General features: G+C 36.3%; 1 pseudogene; it reads left to right on the top strand.

Moving 5' to 3' along the window:
• Positions 1–4245: 4245 nt before the first annotated feature.
• LOC112940148 (small ribosomal subunit protein uS4m-like) lies at positions 4246–5144 on the top strand (annotated as a pseudogene).
• Positions 5145–14570: the final 9426 nt, after the last annotated feature.

Raw genomic sequence — 14570 nt, 5'->3', positions numbered from 1 at the left:
TTGCAAAACTCTGCTTTCCTAAGAGTAATTTAGTTTTTAATGAAAGTATGTTTCATCTTGGATTTTTCAGGGACAGTTACGGGGTCTGGGTCAGTCCATATGATTAATGGGAAATCAAAAAATGTTGCTTCATTAAAGTTCGTCATGTAAGAAGAATTGGCTGATGTAGATGGTAATTTTTTATTGTATCCATCACATAGTTTACATACTCAGAGAGGCATAATCCAGCACTCCCCTATAGCAAGTGCTAGCGCTCTTTATTATATTGGGATTGGAGCAAGAGTGGAAAGGAAGAAATAAACCTATCCTTAACCTTTTATCCTTCTCCTCCTGACATAAAGGAATGCTTGATAATCCTTCGAGGGCTGGTACGTCCTTTCAGTTCTAGTCTGAGAGACGCCAATCAGGTAAAGCACTCCTATATTTCCTCGCATTGATTCGGTAATTTGTGTCTAGTGGGGAGCTTTGTCATCTCAAAGAATAAGATGATCTTCTCTTGAATGCGGATCTCAAAGTTGTGGATATTTTGTTGGCTGCTAACTGCTTTCTGCTCTACTTATTAGTGCAAACTCCCCTAGGTATTGGGATGGAGTATTTTATAAGTCGTATTACTAGTATATGACTTTACATTGGAAGCAGTTGAGATGCCTTTCCTTAGGGAACCCTTTCTTGGATTCATTTATTTTATTTGTTTCAATCCCTCCTGAATTGGCGAATCAAAAATCGGAAGACATTCCTTTGCCCTTACTCTATCAACAAGGAAATTTACTGGTCTTCACTCTTAGATCCTAACTCATTTATGCTTTTGGAATTAAGTGAAAAATGCATACGGTTCCTCATATATTGAACTCTCGGCTCACACAATGATCGGATCGGAAGAACTCTTTTAAACTGCCAATGATTGAGACAAGCGTAAATAAGAAGAACTTCTTTTTCTTAGGTTGATTTACCTTATTAGTCATATGACTTAAAGGTTTACTGTCTGGATGGTACTTTTCTACAAATAAGTGAATCGCGCTCAAGTGGTGGTTGAGGAAAATCTTTCTTGTGAGGTCTTCCGTTGTCCCTTTCTGCTTCACTCAATAGCACTCTTCGATGTAAGCCGGCTTCGTCGGTAGCAGCCTCCTAAATTTTTCTAATAGCTTCTTTCCGAAAAAGATTACCAATTCTACACTCCTTTCTTCTACATGTGGTGGAGCTATTCTAAGACAGCCTGAGAGTTGAGTGAGGATCTTATTTGACATGTTTTTTTCGTTCCAAAGTGAAATAATCACTTGTGCAACTTATTGCGCTTGATCAACATCCAACTTAACTCGATTAGGATTTTCTTCTTACACAGAAGGTTTTTTCTCTCGCATTGCTGGTTTTGCACTTTTTTCATTTAAATTAGGGCTTATACAACTCTACCTTAGTGATGAAGTTCCATTTTTATTTGGTGTGAAATGAGCGGATTCTTGCATATGATGTTTTGTTATTATCGAACATACACTTGTGTACTGAAGGATTTTCTTCCTATATCCGAGTGTTTTTTATTTGGTTTAGAGTTGAGTGATGAAGCTCATGATTCTACAATCAGTGAGAAGAAAGTAAACTCTATATCCCTAAACTAAAGGAGCAGGTAAAGTGCTTCAGCTTGAGGGTTAATTTACGTGGCTGACCTGCCAGTCCATCAAATATCGTAGTTCATCCTTAATAGAAGAAGGTTCCTTGTGTGAAACATAGATGTTGAAGAACGCACCTCAATCACCGTGTCCGTGTGAATTGAACGAACTCCAAAGTACAACCAACTAAAGCTAGTTTTCCATCGAATTTTTAGTGTTTCGCCATTTCTAGCAATGTCTAAAGGAAATATTTGTTGCCAGTTTGAGTTCCGATGGAAGAAATGTTGAGGGTATACACAAAGTACACGTGTGATTCACCTTTTGAATAAGTGAACGTGCAATTCATCTTTCGAAAAACTCGGTGAGGTCTAGAGAGAGATGAATTTTATAGTCAACATCTACCTCTCCGATAGCTATCTTTTCCAACACATCAATGTGGAGATTTATGTAATATTAATACGATTGATAGTTTGATTTTATTATTTGAAGATTTCCATATCTCAAATATGTTCTTGCCTTGTTTCGTAGTGAATTTATGGATTTGAACACTTCTAGCACTGAATTTCTTTTTGTAAATTGATCTTCAATTGTACATGCAATAGAGAAAAAGTGTATCCAATTGAAATCAAGACACTTTTTTCTATTTTGTGCTTACATGTGCTCGGCAGATGCTAAAGCCAGAGCGTGATGGGAAGAATTGATCCAGCGAACAATCACCTTTATTAAGTATCACATTCAAAAAGACTACTAGCCTAATGTCACTCAATTTAATAAATTATACCCTTACAAAAATTGTAGTACTCCTACACAACTGTTCAATTTTAATGTCAGTCTCCACTATATCCCTGACAGGGTCTTTGATTTCAGGTCCTTTTGAGAAGGGTATGTTTTCTGTTAATATCTGCGCGGTCATTCTTTGTTAACAAGTGTTGTTATTGCAGTTTGAAGTTCTATAGTTACTCCTTCACAAGCAATAACAACTACGAATTTGATTGAGGGGCGCTGAAAAGAAAAGATCAAGGAGATTCCCTTTAACATTACTTACCCAACTCTTCAAATACATGAGTGGAGAATTCTCATCGTAATTGATCAAAAAAACAAAGGTCAGGGTTACCTTATTTGTGAGTCTTGGTCCTGTTAGTGTTTAAGGAAGAAAACCTTACTATAGGTTATTTTTCATTATAGTAGTGCAAAATTCAAAAATAAAATGAAAGGGATGCTTGTACGCATATTAGACTTGCTGACTCAATTGATCCTACTATATCTACATCAAGATTACCATTTACGAAAGCTTTTTATGTTTGTATTGGCTCCCATCTTACTTAACGAGGCCCTTAGTTTAATAGCGATTAAAATTGTTTGCAATTTTGAGACTTTTTCAATAAAAAATTATTCGTTATGTTTAATAACCCGAAAAGCATAAACTTCTTATTCCGGTACTTAGAAAAACTACAACTAATAAGGAATTTCATAATAGGAGAGATGTCGTAAGTAAAAATTGCTCAAAAGCAGGCCGGGGAGATCCGGAAAGGTAACCGGATGCGTGGAGCTTCGGAAAAGGATTTTCCGTAGTCTCTTAACAAAGTACAAAGAAAAATTTATATCGTGTTTACGCAAATTGGATTTCAAAAGTCCTTTGCTCCTTGTCTTCTCCTCTATCTTTTTTATCTTTTTATTAGATCGACTACATTCTTTGAAGCCATACATTAAAGGCTTGCTTTCTTAAAAAAATATCTTTTTATTAAGAGTCCTTTAAGAAGAAAAACTTCTTCAAATAGTAAGATTCACTTAACATTAAATCTCTAAGAGCTCGTTACTATCATCAGATAGTCACTTCGCTTTCTTTTTAGACTTAAAAAAGGAAAACACAAAGATTCAGCATAAAAAAATATCAACAATGAGAAATTACATGCAAACATTAGAAATTCAATAATAAGAGACTGATCTTCTCGCTTAAGAATATGTGATTCCTCTGGAGTGAAGTTCTTGATGGAAGAGAAGATGAGGAAGCTAGTTTGATTGTGGAAGCAACTTTCTTTAATGTATACTAGCTGGTCTACAAAAACATGACTCATGACGCTTCTCCTTATTTTAGTCCACTCTCTCTTAGAAAACGGAGTTTCTTTAAAGCATATTTAGAAATTAAATAGGTGAATGTAGAAATAACCGGTGTTAGACTTGAGATGAAGTACTTGTCGTCCCCAAACAAAAAGGGATGATGGAAAAAGGCTCGAGAAAGAATTCTGCGAAGGGGGAATATCTGAAAAATTATTAGCGTGAAGACCATCCTTCTCATTATTATAGTAGACATAAGGGGGAGTGGACGACGGACGCAAAGTGGGGAAACATCTTTTTTCTATATTCTCTCCATAGAAGAAGGAATGGACCTCCAATACAAAGAGAAAGCATAAACTGCATGAGGTAAGACAAAGGAGGTTGCCTTGTGCGCCTGCAAGAGATTATCGGGGGTCTCTATTTCAAGGGGCGCGAGAACAAGAAACTCCAGTAAATAAAATAAAGATAATAGGATTCCTCTCAATAGCCTAGGTCACACTTATCTATATGCGCTTATGGAAGTGGAAAAGCATGATTCTCATAGATAGACAAATCACATCAGCAGTCAAGAAAATAAAACTATGTTCTATGTAGATTGACGAACAAGAAGAGATCTATTAAGAGAATGTTTTATTCTAGAGAAAATATTATAAGATACATCTAATCACAAACTACACAAAAGTTATCGCTTTTTATGGAGATTTACCCATCACAGAGATGCACATAGGAAGAGAAAGAACTTCATATATCCCTTTTCTACTCAATCAAGAATGAAGGTCAGATGTTACCCCGATCATCTCCACTTTTATCAAACTATTCATAGAAGGGTTTGTGTGAATAATGGAATGGTTAAACTCTCCCACGGGGATATAATATCTTTTCTATAAAATTATGTTAGAATCCGCAGTGAAGAAATATTTTATAATGAAATCTCAGTTTACAGAATAATAGGAAAATTCCTAATCACCCGTGTAGAAGAACCAAAACATAATGGTTATGTCTACTAAAAACTAAGAGGGGATGCCGTGTACTACTAAAATCCCGATTTTTTCAACAGTTGTCTTATTCTATTCAAGAAGAACACTTAGAAAGAATAACGAAGTTTGAATTAAAAAAAGTATGCTTAGTCAATTTTTTCGCTGAGCACAACTGAATAAAGAGGAATATGTATCAATCCAATCCCAATTCTTATCGAAGAGAAGGAACGAAAAAAACCAAAATATTCCAAATCGAATAAGAATTCCTATAGTTCATAACTCTTCTTTATATAGTAATTTGACCTATTGCTCCGCACCCCCCCATAAATTTAGTAAATATATCAAAATAAAGAAGATCGAACTACCTACTCAATGTTCGAAGATTAATTATAGAACACCAAAGGCTATTGTATCTTATGGACCTAACATAGGTCACATACCTCACAACATAAGATTGACAGATCCAAACTTTCTTCATTGGAGCGGAAACGGTCGTGGCCAAAACATATAAAGATCGGCGTAGTCGCTCATAAGGACATATCTATCAAGATAAAGGATAGTCTAGGAAGATTCGTAGATAGATCTTCTCCATATATATATTGGTATCTCCGCAATAAAGATAAATATAGCGAACTATATTGATTTTGATTGCCTTTTTTTTAACAAGTTTTCATTTTCTATCAAAAAGTTGGAGCGGAAATACACTTGAGTTAAAGGAAAAGAAACATCATTTTTCAATATTTATTTGCTGGGGCGGAGCTTAGACGTGCAAGAAGAGCCAAGCAAATAGGGAAGACTGCTATAGAGATGTCGACTAGAGGTATAGGACTATTGATATGAGAGAAGGAGGCCTTTCTCGGGAAAAATGGCTCAATTTCTATTCTTTCTTTTTGATTTTAGGTTTTTTTTTCTAGGGGTCCAGATGGCTTAAAGGTGGGGAGAAGGAAGCCGAACCTATAATCAATCTAGAAACACAAAGAATTCTCGGCGTCGAGAAAAATTTGATATTTCGTAAATAACTTAGTTTGTACTTTAAAGAAGGGCTTGGAATAAGAAAATAAAATAGGAATAACCACGCTGGTTTTAATAGAACGACTTTCATGGTAGTTCTTGCTCCAACATGGAATTTTAATTTTAGGGAAGTACTACGTACAATGATACTTTCCGTTTTCTGGATCCCTACTTTGGTCTTTTGTTTAATTGTTGTACATGCTAAAAATACTACACATTCCATTTTGTTTCTCATCCCGGTCTTCTGCAACACTTCAGGTTTAATTCTTTTGCTATGTCTCGACTTCTTCGCTTTGATCTTCCCAGTAGTTTCATTCCTATTCGGTGTTATGATGTTCCATATTCAAATAGCAAATATTCACAAAGAAGTACTGCACTACTTACCGTGAGTGTTATTATTGGACTTATCTTTTTGTGGGAGATGTTCTTTATTTTAAATAATGAAAGCATTATATTACTACCAACCCAAAGAAATACGACCTCTCTGAGATATACGGTTTATGATAGAAAGGTAGAAGTGGCCTAATCTGGAAACATTGGGCAATTTACTTTATACGTACTATTTTGTTTAATTTTTGGTTTTAGTCTTATTTTTTTAGTATCCATGATTGGGGCCATAATATTGACTATGCACCGGACTAGTACGGTCAAAAGACATGATATATTTCGATGAAATGATATTGATTCTAGGAGGACTATAATGAGGAATACGACAGACCCGCCCACAATAACAAAGAGAAACCGAAATTTGAATCCACATCGTTAGATTTTTTGTACAAGTCGTCGAATTCTTTGGGGCACGGTCTCGACGATAACTTGTTCCTGCAGTTCTTCACGCACATCTTAAGAAGCTCCCATGCTTCAAGATTGAAGTTTTCACCAGAAATCTCTGTTAAAAAAAGAATGATGTAACGAGATCGCATAAGTCTAATATAATCCTCCTAACATGCAGCCAAAGATAGGTGAGGATCAATTAGTTTGCTAACGATGTTTATGTAGAAGTAGAAAGAAGGCTAATAAATAGGAACAAAGTCAAGGAATTCTAATTCTTAACTTGCTCCTGCGACGCCCTTTTAATTCGGTAGGACATGCCAGCGGGATCTCGTGAGAGATTTTCAAGGTATCCACTTGGATACCCGGGTAAAATATATCTATCAATTTTAGCCACCCTTTCCATTACAGATCTAGTTTATCTTACTACCTAACCCTCCACTTTATTATATGCTCTTTTATTGACTTCAAAAAGTCAATTTTTTCATTTTTCTCGAGCCGACTTAATACATTATTTTACTTATGAAAATAGTAATGCAAATCTTCTATGTAAAGAAGAACTTGATAAGCTCAAATAATACTTCCATAAAGAAGTATAAGTTGTTGTATAAACTAGAGAACCCAAATATTACCTCAGGGTCGATTCAATGAGGAAAATGGTTTACACTTAACTTTAAGATATGATTACCTCTATTTCGTAAAGACCTTTCCGGAAAGTAGTTATTAAAGGTGGGGTTTTGTGAAAAAGTATTTCAATATAGTGAAATAACAAGTAGCAAGAGTAAATTATTGTTATTTATCAAGGAGTGAGAAAAACTAGGGTGTATATGTTTCCCATAGGTCCATAATGCCATAATCCTAGCCTATAAAAATTATTTCCTATGATTTTGAATGCAAAGTGATAAGTTATGTATCTCTAAATTCTTAGTCCGGTATTTATATAATTTCACACCGTACCATGGCCAAGCTACGTGTGTCTAAGCTACATACCCTTACCTTCTACAACATATTAAGTATGATATTCGATGATTGTCTTATCTATAACTTTGCACTAATAAAAACTAGCCTATCAGATATAATCCACTAAATCTATGTCTATAATTCTTTTCCTATTGACTATACCCTTGGTCCGGCAAATAGCAATAAGGTGAGTTCTAATGTGTTCACTCGTTAAAATGAATTCTAGACGAAAGAATTATCGATGCATGCAACAACCTAGTAGAGAACTTTTAATTTCCTAGGGTATTTTTTTAATCACCTATGGTTCCCCCAACCCTTGTTGTGGATATAGTTACCCATGCTTAGAATAACAAAATTCATATTTGTTGAATAAAAAATCATTAACTTACTTTCACAATATTGAAGAATATCTTGAAATTGTACTTGACATAAAAAAATTCACTTGAAAATCGAAATGAAAAACATGAGTTTATTGCCAAGTTTCAAAGTCAACTCTCCAAGAACTAATGTATGAAAAATAATAAAGAATCCAAACCCAAAAACGAGGTTTTATGCCCTATTTATAAAGACATTTTCTAAAAATAAATGTAAAACAAATAAGGAATGTTTGTTTAGAAAACAAAACTTCTCTAAACGACCCCACAGAGAGTCCGTCGACTGCCTTCCTCGGTCCACACATAGAATTTTCTTCAGCCTTCATTTTTGCTTCTTTTCTGATCCAAAGAATGGACCAACAATACGTACCGTTGATGGAATCATGGGTCACCGATGCTTCTCGTCGCATCATAGTTTAGTTTTTCTTCAACACCGGGTAGTGGGACATATCTTTGATCTGATCGATGCCTTGCCAAGATGGTTCGCCGATCGTTCAATAGCCGCACACTTGGTAAGAATTCTTTGAGTTGCTTATATATTCTTGTACCTCCATTCAACGATCACCAACTATGGGACGTCGATGGGATGACGGGTCGTGGATGGTTTTGTTTTTCATTTGTGAAATAATTTCTGCAAAACCTTCTTCATTTTGATTTTGGACAACTTTCCTTAAAAACATAGATAAAACACACTAAATTTACTACTAAAAGGACCTAGACACACTATAAATTTTAGAAAAATGCATTGAAAGAACCATGAAATAACGGTACATTAACCATTACCCCTTTGTAAAAAAGTATCCTCTTTTAAGCTTTCACAATCATATGAAAATCAATTCCGATTATTTTCATTTCTTCACTGCATGATTTCACTTTCAGTCTCACTAGTCTCATTCATAGGGATTAGACCATAACAGATACTCACCACGCACCGACACCTCAAATCTTTTATCTCTCACCAAGGTACAAACTTTCCAATAATGCAACTAGTGTCTTTGCTTCAAAAGATATCCTCTTTCTTCGCACAGTGATTTTGAATTTTTGTATAAGGATCATTATTCAAGGCATACACTCAAAACAACTACACACCATGTTTGTAACTGTCGCCATAGGCTTGTCCTTATTTTCACTTCTTAGTTCACCATATTAGACTCTAAGGATAACGATTGGACTTTCTTGGCTTGTAACATAGGCTAAAGGACTATGTTGTTACATGTGGATACATTTTAGTGACTTGTGGCCCTCCTAGACATTACAGCTAAGTTTCCTACCTCTTTTATTGTCTATTTTGTCCTAATCTTCCTTTTCTTGTATTCTTTACCTCATTTTATCTTTTATTTCTCCTTTTCTGTGCAAAAGACTCTCACGCAAACACTTATTTTCTTTTTATTTATTATTCTTTTTTTTTTCACTTGAATTCCACTTTGACTGAGTCACTTTACTTATTAACTATTTCTCAATTTTTTTTCTCTTTTATTGTTTTTTTACATTAATCCTTTCAACCCAACTTTTTGGCACATTACTCATAATAGAAAGCCTCAACTTATGGTTTTGCCATGAGTCGAGGAACACAATACTCAAGGTTTTGTTAGGGATAAGACGAGATCAATTTCTGCATTAACCACCCTCAACTTATGATTTTCGCCAAAGTTGAGGTGAAAATGTCCAAGGAGGGAACAAGTCCAACACATTATACACAAGGAAGATGAGTTGGGGTAGGAAAACAAGATCCATTGTAAGCTCAAAATTTGAGGATCAACAAGGGATCAATTTTATTTGGTTTTATTTTATTGATGCTAAAGATTGGCTAATTTTAACAAGGGTCTGTTATCCTTTACTAATTGTCTAACACATACTTTATTTTGCATGACTAACCGGGTTTCTAGATTGGTACCAATAGTTGAAGAATCAATTTTCCTCACACTGTCTTAACACCAGATTACCATAAAAAGATTTCAGACACTTAGTACGAGTGTTATATTGAGGGTCATGTAATAATTCATCTCTATGTCATGCTAGGAGCAAACACATTAAACAATCATTATACCTAATCATGAAACAATTCTCTTCAGAACGGGGTATCATATTTAGCCATGATGCTTCAGATTTCACATTCATTATTTGTACAAGATACTAAAAATGCCCGTTCAACAATAAAATAACTAGTCTCTTGAGAGAAAACAACAAAGGACAGAAAACCACAAAGATAGGATTGTGAGTTGGGCTACTTTGAATTCACCCTTACAATCACTTTCCACTTACACCAACCCTTAAAAACATACGTGCAATTGTCCCCAATGCATAAAATATAAAGTAAAGGTTGTAGTTGAAGAAAACCTGAGTCATAGAGCATCGAAAATCAACAAGCTGGCGGGTTCGGATTCAAGGAGCCCGCTCCCTAAGTAGTAGGGCTACTCTCAGTTGTGCCGACAACATTATTTCCACCCTCCATCAACATCCGCAAAACTGGAGCAAGACGCCCCAGAAGCAAACTCATGATTCCTCATCTGCCGAGCCTACTTATCAAGAAACAAAGCTATCCTCGCAGCCTCCATCTCAGTATGCTCATTCTACCTATCCTGAGTCTCCTTTTTCTCTTTGGATCAATTCCTCTTTGCACGCTCATATGTCGAGGGAAATGGTGCTGTAGCAGTAATAAACAATGCAACAATCACTGTATCCTAAACAAGATTCACAAATGCGCACGAAGTCTTGGATACCCTCATCTATATGATAGCATAAACATAAACCTCTGACTCGTCTCATCTGCATGAAGAGTTATAAAATCAATAGTAGGGATTTGGTGTGCAAGGACTCTAAACTCAAAAACATCGAGGCGCTAGTGTACCTACTGAATCATCCTCTCTATCTGATAAGCTACGTTCTTCTCAATCCGATCCTCTGCTTCTACAATGGATCGCTCCATCCAAAGCTTGATATGGTGCATCAAGGTAGCTATTTGGGCTTCTATGTTCTAACCCTATAAGAAAGGTCTAGCTCCATCTACTCAGAGATAAGCAAACACATGGTGGGGCTATGGATAGACCTCATCGATGATTTGATGATCGACCGACAGTCCATAGACGGGGTTTCCTAATTATGGTCTGAGATAGGTTTTTAAGACTTTTTTAACCCCCAAATGGACAATTTCAAGCATATACTATGACACACAACATTCAATAACAATCAACAAACAACTTTGTAATTCCTAGGGCTTCGATTATACAAATTTTGATCCTAGATTAGAAGAGATTATCAAGCCCTATGTTGAAAAAACATCAAACTAAAAAACGCACATTTCATTGAGAAAGTTTGAAATCCCAACCCATGTATTTTGTATCATTCTAAGAGATATGGATCTCAATTTTTTCAAACTTACTCACGTAAAGTTTTCCCCAAGTAAAGACCCACATACAATCTTTTAATTTAATCAAATAAATGAACAAGAATTCATTCACCTATGGTTCCCACAAACCTAGTTATGGAGTTTTGTTACATATAGTCAAAATTGTAATATTCATATATGTAATATAAGAATTCATGTACTTACTTCAATGAGAAAGAATAAAATCAAGAGATTTACTTGATTAATGGACAAAATCACCAACAATCAACTTCAGAGAAAAGTGTAACAATCCAAAGTCTAATATCAAAAATAATCTACTCAAAGAATCTAACAATAAAGTGTTAAACAAACAACGAGTCTAACTATAACAGATTCTAACCCCAAAAACAAAATATTTCAAAATATTTATAAAAAAAAACCTAATCAAAGAAGGACTTTATTTGCTGAAAATCTTTCAAAACGTGGCTCGATCGACGAATCTCACGACGGGTCGTCGTGGTCACGACATGCTGTCATGGACTCCGTCGTCCCATACTTTGCAAATTATTCTGCTGCTCTCTTCATTACCCTCGACGATAGGTATGGCGGATAATCATAGGAATAACAGTCCGTCGAGAGTCTCCTTTCGATAACACTTAAACTCTTGGAATTTTGGTACTGAGACTACTTCTCTAATCATCACGATGAACCAGCAGGACGGACCGTCATGAATACAACGATCCATTATCCACTTCGTAACCCCAAAGTTGGTCAGACTTCCCCATCTTCCTTCAGAAACTTCACTATGACGCCACCTACGGACCGTCACAGGCACAAAGGACAGTCACAAGATTCGTAGGTGTTAACTTCTCTGCATTTCTTGATCTAAATCTTCTGCGTTCTTCCGTAGACATATTTCCTGCAAATAGAGGAAAACCTACATAAAAATCAATACAAAAAGGCATTTGGACACACAGTATATCAACGCCATTAACTTAAATTTGTTGTTTGTCCTCAAGCGGCGCACTATGACTCACTACAAATTAATTGTACAATAGTATCCATATTTTAGCTTTTGCAATCATTAAGCTATCAATCCCGATAAGTCTAATCATATTTATGCATTTCATCACTATTAGGCTTCATTTATGTTGAATCACACCATGAGACAGACTCACCACGCACTAAAACTTATCCTCTTTAATATCTCATAGAGATGCTAATATTTCCGGTATTGCAACTACTGTCCTCACTTCAAAACAATATCCTCATTTTTCACACCATGATTTCAGTTTGAGTATAAGGACTTGTTTTCAACTCACACTCTCAAAAAAAATTCACAACTCATTCATAAATATTGCCATAAGCTTGCCGTTATTTTCAATGCTTTAAGTTTGCTGTTCAACTTTAGGATCACGATACGACTTTCGTAGATTGTAAAATAGGCTTGGGGTCAGGTAGGGTATATTTAGGTATACTTCAGTGACCTTTTTCCCTCCTTGACATATCGGCTAAACATACCTCTTTTCATCATTTTTATTTCTCCCCATATCTCATATTCTTGTACCTTGCTATTTTCCCCTCTTTTTCCATTTGTGTAGGTGACTCTCTTCTTTCTTGCTTGTATTTGTTATATTTTACTATTACGATTATTTTACTTTTATTTCAACTGATTCTTGAGTCACTTTACTTTTGTTCTTTCTATCTCTTTGTTCATTCAACCCCACTTTAAAAAGCATTCCACATTATAATCACCCTCAACTCATGGCTTTGCGATGAGTCAAAGTACACAATACCCAAAGTTGGGTCAGGGCCATAAAAAGGTTTTTTAATGTACTAGCCACCCTCAACTTATGCTTTTGGCATAAGCTGAGGTGCACATGTCCAAAGAAGGACCGGGGCCAACACATTATTCCTAGAAAAGATCAGTCGGGGTGAATAAGAAAGGTCTAGTTTAAGATCAAATCATTTGGATCAAAGAATGACTAATGTTATTTTGTTTATTAATTTATTTATGCTAAAAATGGGCTATATTGAACAAGGGCCTATGATACTTTCCTAATTTTCTGTTACAACATAGTTTTAATAGGACTATGTAGGTAAGTTCTACCTTAATACAAATAATGACTATTCAATTCTTCCTCACACTCACTTGACATCTCATTACTCTACCAGATTATCAGACACCTACTTTTAATATAGACTTAGGGTCATGCAGTTGTGTATCTCTATGTATTGCTTAGAGCCACACATTTATTAATTACTATGCCTAGTCATGAATGTTTTTCATTTCATCAGGATATCATTTAATCCTTCATGCTTCAGAGTTAAACTATGTACACAAGATATATACGTGCCGGTTCAACAATAAATATAATCAGTCTCTTGAGGAAAAAGAACACAGGCAAGAAAACCTCAAAAGAGGATAGTGAATTGGTATACTAAGACTTCACCGTAGCGCTCACATTCAATTTACCCCACCCCCGACAAAAAGACATTCAATTATCCCTAATGAATTAAAAATTTGAAATACAAGAGTGCTAAGTGAAGCAAACCAGGAGAAAAAAGCGCCGACGATCAGCAAGATGGTGGTTCCAGTTCCCCTGAACCCACTACCTCTGTAATCTAGACACCCTAAGTAGTTTTCTTATCAGCAACAACACTATCAGCAGTACCTGCCTCTATAGCCACATCTCGGGAGCAAGATGCCCCTGAAGTTTACTCAACAACCCTGATCCGACACGCCTCCTCATAAAAAAGCAAGGCTCTCCTTGCAGCCTCTATCTCACGGAACTCCATCATCAATGCTCTAGCTTCATCCTCCTTACGACCTTTAGCCTCTTGGCATGCTCTCGAGGGGGAGGTGGTGGAATCTCAGCAGTGGCAAATAAGGCTGCCATTATTGTGTCCTAAATAGCCTCTGCAGAAGAGGCCTCAAACTTAAACACCCTAGATGTACCATCATATAAATGTACGCTCGAAGACTCTCTACAAAAGACTGAAGGGTCGACACGTCCACCAAGAGGGGCTGGTCCTTTAAGAACCCACAACTCAATACCGGCCAAGCGCTGATGAACCTCACCGATGTTCCGCTCTATCTGTTGGACCATAGCAAACAGGACTAGAGCAGAGAAAGGGGCTGAGCTAGAGGAGCTCGGGGCAGTGCAACTACCCAGGATACTCTCGACCCGGGTAGTGTTTTTGGTTTCAGAGTGCGAGCCTGTGCTACCGTATCAACAAGATTGTCACCAAGTGAAGGCAACTCTGGATGGGGCCCTATGCATGGAGAAAACACATTGGTCTCATCCCTAATGATGCCGATATCAAAAATGCCCACTGGAGTCTTGAGTTGATTAATGTGCCATATGGGCACACCTGTAGACCTGCATAAAGAAAATATCATGCACGGAAAAGGGTAAGTATTTATGACCTTAAAAGCCCTCTCATGCATGACCGCCTATAGAAGCCAAGCAAAGTCGACCTCAAACCCAGCTAT

This window comes from Solanum lycopersicum, chromosome 10, assembly GCF_036512215.1.
Source record: "Solanum lycopersicum chromosome 10, SLM_r2.1".
In the NCBI taxonomy this organism is placed as follows: Eukaryota; Viridiplantae; Streptophyta; class Magnoliopsida; order Solanales; family Solanaceae; genus Solanum; species Solanum lycopersicum.
The sequence above is the reverse complement of the archived record's forward strand: the minus strand, read 5'-3'. Positions and strand labels throughout refer to the sequence as shown.